The 8,654-nt window shown below is 40.4% G+C and overlaps 1 protein-coding gene across 2 annotated transcripts in view; it reads right to left on the bottom strand.

Annotated features, from left to right (window-relative positions):
* znf536 (zinc finger protein 536) overlaps positions 1-7,621 on the bottom strand; it is a 114,054-nt gene extending 106,433 nt beyond the window's left edge. For both annotated transcript variants that reach the window (XM_015058627.1, XM_015058629.1), the window contains exon 1: positions 7,484-7,621. The gene's annotated coding sequence lies outside the window, so the exon portion shown is untranslated. The remainder of the gene's footprint in view (positions 1-7,483) is intronic.
* Between the last annotated feature and the right edge of the window lie 1,033 nt (positions 7,622-8,654).

Genomic DNA, 8,654 nt, shown 5'->3' with positions numbered 1-8,654 from the left:
GGGGGAGTGTGATCAGTTTTTTCAAACCCGGCCCTGGGGGGAGGGAAAAAAGGTTGAGAGAAAAAAAAAAAAAAAAAAAAAAAAAAAAAAAAAAAAAACTAGTATTGATGCTGTTACAGGTATTCTAACTAATGTGTTAAATAAAGTCACTACAAATTTCAAAGTCTCTGGATTTTCTTTGTTTTAAAACTTTAAAAAAGAAGCTAAGATTTGGTTCTAAGCAGAAATTTGAAGTTTCTGAGAAACAAATGTCATATTTCTTTGTATATATTCACGCAGATGCAAAGGAAACGTACGGCGAGTGAAGGATGCCCCCAGAAATCTACTCTAGTTTCTGAAAAATGGTTCCTGGAGCTTTGGTTCAACCATTCCAGTTCTCTCAAATGCTCTAAAATCTAAAAAGGACAAGACCAGTGCTTTGATTCCTTTGTTAGATCTAATTTACTTCAAGATGCTCCAAGTCCCCTAAAAACCAAGAGGGGGCTTGAATGGGGGACATTCTGTGATGGGTGCTGACTGGAACGGGAGCCGGTTGATGGGTACAATATGCTGGTCAGGGGCTGGGTGGTGGAATTTGAATGACAGGGAGTGACATCTGCCAAGAGGTTTTAGCCTCAAAGGCACACAGGCTGTTGTGACACTTTGAAAATCACACCGCCACAGAAACTGGCACCAACTCACAGGGAGAGAGAGACAAAAAAAAAAAAAGCTTTGCTTGATGTTTCAAATTGACTATTTAATTTTTAATCCAGCAAGCATGATTGTTAGTAGTTTTACTTGACTGTACTTGAAGCTGAAGACAGCCTAGCTTACAGACACAAAGTCAAGTGGATCCATTGTACTAAAATAGTTTCACTTAACACTAGTTATGTGAAATCAATGGACCACATGAGGGGGAAAAAAGAGCAGAAATGAATGAGGTTGTTAAGATAGCTGCTTTCATTTAGTGCTTCTGTCTTGAAGCATGAAGGGCTTTGATTTCTGTTTACTTTGTAGTGAGAGATATCGTAAGAAATTATCCCAACCCTTAAGAAGCGCTGATCATCCAGTGGGTTGAAATAAAGTAGATTTGTTTGGTCTCCCTCCCGCGCTCTCTCTCCCTCTCTCTTGTTCCCTCCTGTCGTCTTTATTGTGGCGATCAGTCGGCTGCTCGCCTAACACGAGCCATCTCTGGTTTCCACCTTCTAGTTTTTTGTTTTTTTTTTCCCCGGGTTGCCACTGCTGATGTAGTGGAGGTTATGGTGTTAAACACAGAGCTGCTAAACGTTCCCCAAGGTAATAACAGTCAGCGTATATACAGTGCCGCGCTGCAGCAGGAACATTTCTACCGACTGTGGAAGTAATGTAGATGGAGCGAATGAGGCGGGAGAACATGTGAAAACAGCAAAGAAAGAGTAAAGTTCAGCAATAGTGAGAAATTAGGGGAACAGCTGGGAAGAGGTGGAAGATGACTAATGGAGAGACGGCAATGTATTATTGTCACACCTGTGACACATTTGAGGCTCATCCACAGTGGTTATATTTCATACGGGCTCATTCACTAATATTATTGCCTTCAGAGGAATTCTTGGATCAAATATATGCAAACAATAATGTATACATTGCCTCACAAATGTAAACACACTTCTTAAACTTTTCCACATTTGTCATGTTATAAACTCAAGCTGCAATTTCCCACTACCAGGTTTCGAAATTGTGGTGAAGTGTTGTAAGACTTTATTTGCATTTAGATATATAGCACGTAAGTAGTCTCCATTTACAATTTAGCTGACTAAAGAAGCTAAACTGAAGCTAAAGTGAGTGAAGGATTGGGGAGTAAAGAGCCAAAAAGTGACCCACCTTGTGGTGGAGACGGTGACCTCACTCAACACTTACTTTACACCTAAAAATCAAAACAAATCTCCACTTCCTTTTCTGACATAATTCTCATTTGTTGTGCTTGAAGGACTGAAGAGAAGCACAGCTTCCTCAACGCTGTGCTAGATGAACCGATGGCATTGCTGCTGCAGCAACGAGCAAAGCTCATTCCAGGCCAACGCTAAGAGAATGCCTAACATGTGTCACACATACGCCGTATCCTGCTAACTGAAGAGAACCACATTCCACAATCGGGAGAGCATCCTGGAGGTGAGAAGAAGATTCTAGTTGTAGCTCAACTCTCTATCAACACTGCCATTAGGGAAAACCTTCTATGACTGCACTAAGCTTCCCTCCATCATCCGAATTTCCCTGATTCTTAAGGATGACCAGGTTGTGTAAGGGCAGTGAAAATGAGCTCAGGTAAACAATCTGAATATTATTCTGTTATGTATTTCATGGTGTTTTTGTATTGTTGATGGTTAAAACAGTTCCAAACAGAGCAGGCCTTACAGTTTACGGTTGCTCCAACCGTTCTAATAGAGAGAAAAATAAACGTTATTTTTGTGTTTCAGAAGGTAGTTGGTCACAAAAGAGTTCATTTTAAAAAACTTAGTGAAAAAAGAGGAGAAAAGTGGATCAACAATCTACAGCTAAAAGCAGGAGGTGCAGAAACTTAATGCCAGAGTTTGCAGCGCCACTTTCTAACAGGTAACGATCACATCGTTTAAATTGTATTTTCAGATGTTTTATTGGACAGTTACTTAGAAAGACAAGCATTCATATGCAAGGTAAGATATATTATTTTTATGCCCTAGAGTGGTTGTCCTCAGAGCGCTAATGTTGTTAGCAGCTAACTCAGTGCCAAGTCACAGAAAGAAAACATAATGTTTATTCAGTGGGACTTTAATGCTGAAAAAATAAAAATAAAAAAAAGCTAAATAAATTAAATATAACCTATCCAGCCATACAGTCACTGTGAGCTGTTACTAAATTTGACCCAACTTGAAACTAAATGATTGTATTCTCCAGGCTTTTGGAAGCTTTCTTCTGGCTCATTGTATAATATGAGGTCTGCAGCTCCAGGTAGTTAGTTATGTGGATGGCCTCGATGCAGGTAAATCCTCAAGATTATAAGAGAAGTCTTTTTTTTACTGAGATAATATCCTAAATATATGCGTATTTTGTCGAGATACCTCGGCTGTTCCAGCCTACTTAGGGCATTAGTTACTCGTTGTGATCAATTTTGCTTTGTTTTGAACCAGAGAAATCCCCTTCCGGACCTCCATCTGAATTTCGCGCGTCATCTGGGTCTCGTGACTGAAACCCAGCAATAACTAAGACTGAACTATTTGGCTATTATTTCCTGAGTCTGGGTTGAATTTTTTCTGGTACATTTTTCAAAGGTAGTTATATATTGTAAAGTTGCACTTACACGACAAGTCACATTCACCTACACTCAAAAGCATTCACACAGCGATACAATAATACACAACATTTAGGCAACTCTGGGTTCCCAAGCACCCCACGACATGTAGCAGAGAGAACTGGAATCAAAATCACAAATTTCTGATTGCCAAACAATTCATTCTAATTGCCAGAAAATGACTCTATGCATAGCAGCTGTCATAACACGGTACTATGAAAGCTTTTCTTCATGGTGGTAAGCTGTTGTTTACAGCTGTAACAGTATCTTTCATAGTGTTTAAATTAATGTATTTGCAGAAAAAAAGATTTTGTAGAACAATACATTTTATCTGTGTTAAAAAAGAAAAGTACAATTAACATTTTAATAAAACTAACAAAACAAGTTTATTGGTGAACATGTATTAATAAAACCCAGCAGAACAGCATGGGAAATACACCATGTGTCCCCAAAAAGTTGGAGCTAGTCCTTTAATCTCCTCTGTCATTTAGCAAACGACACAAATGTGGTGTGAACATGACAGAGACCTTTCACTTAATTACATTTCTTTGACTCTTGTGCCAACAATAAAGAAGATAAACATGCACAATCAGTATCAGCTTGCAAGAATAATTTTCATTTTGTGCCATTTTCATTAGACTATCAGATGGAGTTGAAGTGCTGCCTGAGGATCCAGCAGCGACAGGTTATTGAAAGAAACTATAGATATTGATTCTGTGGGAACTAGAAATGAGCTTCCAATGCTTTAACCAGACAAAAACAGACATCTTAAGTAAACAAATGTTCAAAAATATTCATTTGTAATTTTAAAAGACAGAACAGAGACATACTTGGGTCACTTATATGTTTACCTTCTGCACCACATCACTGCATTATGTAAATAGGAATTTTTATTTTTTAAACTGGTTAATTCTGCACCTCTCAATCTCCATTTAAATATTGTTATGCTGATGATACTCAGCTATGTTCACAAATACATTCTGATTAATCCAATTAATCCAAGTAGATTACAGGCATGTCTTAAGACATAAATGCCTGGATGCCTTTTTTTTTTCTTTGCTTCTAAATTCTAAGAGGACAGAAACTGCACAGTCAGTCACTTAATGTGGATGAAAATATATTGGCCTACAGTCATACAGTCAAGAACTTTGGTGCCTTTTTTTTTTTTTTTACCAAGATAGGGTCAACGGTTTCTAGAATGTCTTTCTCTCTTTTTCAGAATATTGCCAAAATTAGATATATCCTGCCCAGAGAGACACTGAAAAACTATTCTGTACATTTGTTACTTTGAAGCTGGGCTACTGTAAATATTTACTCTCAATAAGTCCACAAAATGTAGTTAAAGCCTTCAGCTGATCCAAAGCGCTGCAGCGAACAAAGTTCTGATGGAAATGAAAGAGAGATCATATTTCTTCTGTTTTAGCTAACTTCCATTGGCTCTGTGAAATCCAGAAAAGAATTTCAGATTCTCCTTCTCACATATAAAGCCCTCAATAAGCAAACTCCATCACACATCAGAGATCTGATTGTTCCACATATTCCTGGCAGAGCACTCCGCTCTCAGACTGCAGGTTTATTGGTGGTCCGTAGAGGTTCTCAAAGTAGAATGGGAGGCAGATCCTGTAGTTCATCAGGCTCCTCTCCTGTGGACCCAGCTCCCAGTGGTAGTCCGTGAAGCAGACACCCGTCTACGTTTCTTTATGTGAAGAACTTTGAATTGCTCTGTTGCTGAAGTGGACAATACAAATAAACTTGCTGTATGAAACTAGGCTTAAAACTTGCTATAATTTGGAAGCTACATCAGGTCTGGTGTTCTGCTTCGCTGTGACACCTTCCTGGAGGGAGCCATCGGCTGTGTCTTCCCTGCCAACAACTTAACATTCTCCCTCCGTAGATGATGCACTTGACACAATCTTTCAGCGTTTAACCCCATTTCTTTCCTACTCTACAAGTTTTTATTGTGACTACAAATGTACGTGCTCTCTTTCATCTTAAAAACCTTTTTCAAAGTTTATCTGCTGAGATGTGTTACTCTCCTAGATGAAGCCACTAGAGAAGCTACTGTTGCCACCAACTTCTTACTTTTCTCTAAGTCCTCATGTTTAACCCTGTCTTCTCAAATCTCCAGTCAGCTGTGGCAGACTGGGGGAACCTACCCACACATCGGCCCACTACCTGTAGGCTCACAGGTACTGGTGGCAGGTAAGAGTAACATGTTTGCTTGACACTTGGTCGTTGGATAATAAATTATGATCCCCAAGCTGGACAGTATTGCATCCATGTTGGATGTTTTTTTTTTTCTTTAAAGTAAAGAATGAAGTCATTCTGTGTTGATGGAGTTAACAGTTGGACTTCTCACCTGTCTGGCTGAAAACACTCGGCGTTGAAAACATTAAAGAAGTCTTCACCAGCTATAAATAATAAATCATTCTTGTGACAGCATTTTGGGTGTCTGGTAGAAAAACAAAATTGTGCTAGACAAGATATAAAAGATTAATAGGCACAGTTGGAATAGTGAGACTGGCTAATTGTTCGCTGTTAACGATGCTAAAGTTGGCATCTTCTTCTGAGCTTCTAATCGGCAATAAACCAAAAAGACTCATTTCTTTATGTTTTTTGTAGAGTCTGAATTGGATTTCATCATCTTGTATAACATGCAGAATCTATCATGACATTATCAGACTGGGTTGCTTGACCTCACATTCTTCATGTTGCGTTGGTCCTTCTGCATCCACATAAGAAGTTGTCTCAGGTAAGGCTGATTTTTGCTTAGTTTCATTTTTTTTCGAAAGTGCTTTAATTTCAACACATCACCTTTAAATGTCGAGGTTCTGCTCATTCATAGTGAAGATTTAGGATAAAACATCTCTATGATGCAGCATACATGTAATACACACATCCACACACTTCCATTCATTTTTCATTAATTTCTATAGTCTGAACTTGACCTTTACCTGAAACCATTACCTGTACATGCCTAAGCTTAACCCTAACCTAAACTCAGTTCACACCTTAGTCCTAACACTAACATATAATCCAAAAACAGCAGTTCTTGTTATGGGGTCCAGGCTTTGGGCCCCATTAGGAGTAGTTAGTCCTCACAACGTAGTATGTGTTAGAAAACTAGCCCTTACAATGTATCAAATACAGGGCACACACACACACACACACACACACACACACACACACACACACATTGATCACTGTGGTGGGAAGCAAAGTGAAACAGGGTGACCATAAAACCAAAATGGCCTTCACTTAGTGTCCCCCCGCCTCCACCTCCCCTCGTCTTGTTTCCCCACATCTATTCTTCATTCTCGCTGATTTTTTTTTAGATTTTTATTATTTTTTTTCTCAGCTATGAATAAATTTAGTCTGTCCCGGACATGAAAATGTCAAATACCTAAAATACACCTAAGCTAAATAGCATATTAATTTTTAATGCCCGCTCATCCTATGCTGCTATTCTCATATCAGGCCTGTCTGCCAACAGCTGTTGCTGGCTTTGTATCATCCATCTAGCAAAAGGAGAGGAGAGAGGGAGAGAATACAAAAAGAGAGACGGAGGAGACATTGTTCAGGAGTGAGAGACAGATCCATGTTTTCTTGGATCTTGTTGCACTTCAACTATCCTTTGATATACGAGTGGGACACAATTACACTAATGCTAAACATAAAATATTTGAGATTCCTTCCTTTTTTTTCTGTGTGTCACAGAGCGGGCTCCTCCACGCGTAAGGAGAAAAATAAGGACATGAGCGATGACATTGACCTGAGAGGTAGTGACATTGGGGGAGAGTGGCACAGGGAGGCGAGGCGCGCTGAAGCAATGTGCCAGTGTGGGTGTTGAATGCCACCCATGTGCGTTTTTAGGTGGCATGTGGTGGATGATTATCATAGATTATCACAATCCAGATTGTTACAAGTTCTGTCTGCGCACATAACAGCAGTGTACTGTAGCTGTGTGACTGCGTGTGTGTGTGTGTTTTGGTTTAAGACAGTGCCTTTGGGGATAAAACTAAATGGTGGGTGAATGATGAACAGTTGGAATGTGTGAATGCATGTGTGCATTTAACTGTGTGTATATGTGTCTTGTTCTTTTATACTTACAGTGTGAGAAGCAAATAAGACACAGGGTTTGGAAAAAAAAAATCCAAGTGAAGTCAAGTTTTTCTACGTGCTAAGGGGGTGTGAACTGACCTTAATACACCACCTGCATACTGGTGCACAACCTGTTGGGATCAAGTGGCCTCTCGCTGTCACTCTTCACCGACTACTGCTTACTGGAATGGCCACCTAGAGGGAGACACAGAGGAGGAGGAGGATTAGAAAACGAGGTGATAATGAAACGTAGACCTGGGAGAGAAGAGGAAGAGAATGGACAAGAGGGATGGAGCATTAGGAAGACGACAGGTTGAAAGGGAGGCGAGTATGAGGTGGCGGTGGGGATCAATGTCAAGATGGAAATCTAACAAATTCAGTAAGCGCTGCTGCAGAGGTCAAGGGAACGCGGCAGAAAAAGGTTAAAGATGAAATCAAAGCCGGTGTGCTGCGGTGCCCGGAGGCACAGCTGAAAATCTATCCCTCCTAGGCAAGGCCACCGCTGACGCGAGGCAGACAAGAAGCTAAATACTGCACGCCACTCGGGGATCTTTCATTTTCCACCGATCAATAAGGGCTTATATTTATCAGGGCCTCTGAGCAGTTGCCACGTCTGACAACCTCCACTTCATTTCTGCACTCCTCCTCTGTTCTTTCTCTCCCCTCCCAGCTCCTCCTTTTCTCTTCCTTCTCCTCGCCCCCAGCGCTCTAAAGTGAGACCCATCGACCATGAAAAGGGGCAGGGACCCCGGATTGCCATTAACCCCCCTCGTGTCGCTAGACTAGTCTAACACACACACGTTAATGCGCACACAAATGCCCCCGAGATACAATTGTGCTAAAGGTCCTCCTCCGCCCTCTTTGAAGACACGGGGTCTTTTGTTCCTAAAGCAGGTCATGTCACCAAATCGCATATCCATCATATACACAAGCAAAAATTCTACATTTGCAAATACATATTTTTGCAAAATTCATTTCGAGGAAGCAAAACATCAAACTTAATATTACGATAAGAAATCTGAAGGGCATTATAAGAAGCAGAAGATTAGGTTTTGGGAGTTAAAATAACTGGCTATCTAATCATCTGCACAACAATATTTGCTGTGAGGCATTCTAAATAGATTATCGCTAGTCCATCTGTGTCATCATTGATTTATAAGGCGTTAGGGCTGCTTGGGGAAGAGATGGGACTTCGCCTTCTCTGCTGTTAAAGGGGCTTCTTGTAGAAATCAGGGGCATGGCAGTGGAACAACTGTGGCACCAATCTAAC

This window comes from Poecilia latipinna, unplaced genomic scaffold (genome assembly GCF_001443285.1).
Source record: "Poecilia latipinna isolate Pla-1442-1.1 unplaced genomic scaffold, P_latipinna-1.0 Scaffold1556, whole genome shotgun sequence".
Classification (NCBI taxonomy): domain Eukaryota; kingdom Metazoa; phylum Chordata; class Actinopteri; order Cyprinodontiformes; family Poeciliidae; genus Poecilia; species Poecilia latipinna.
Note: the sequence above shows the minus strand (reverse complement) of the source record. Positions and strands in the feature narration are given on the sequence as shown.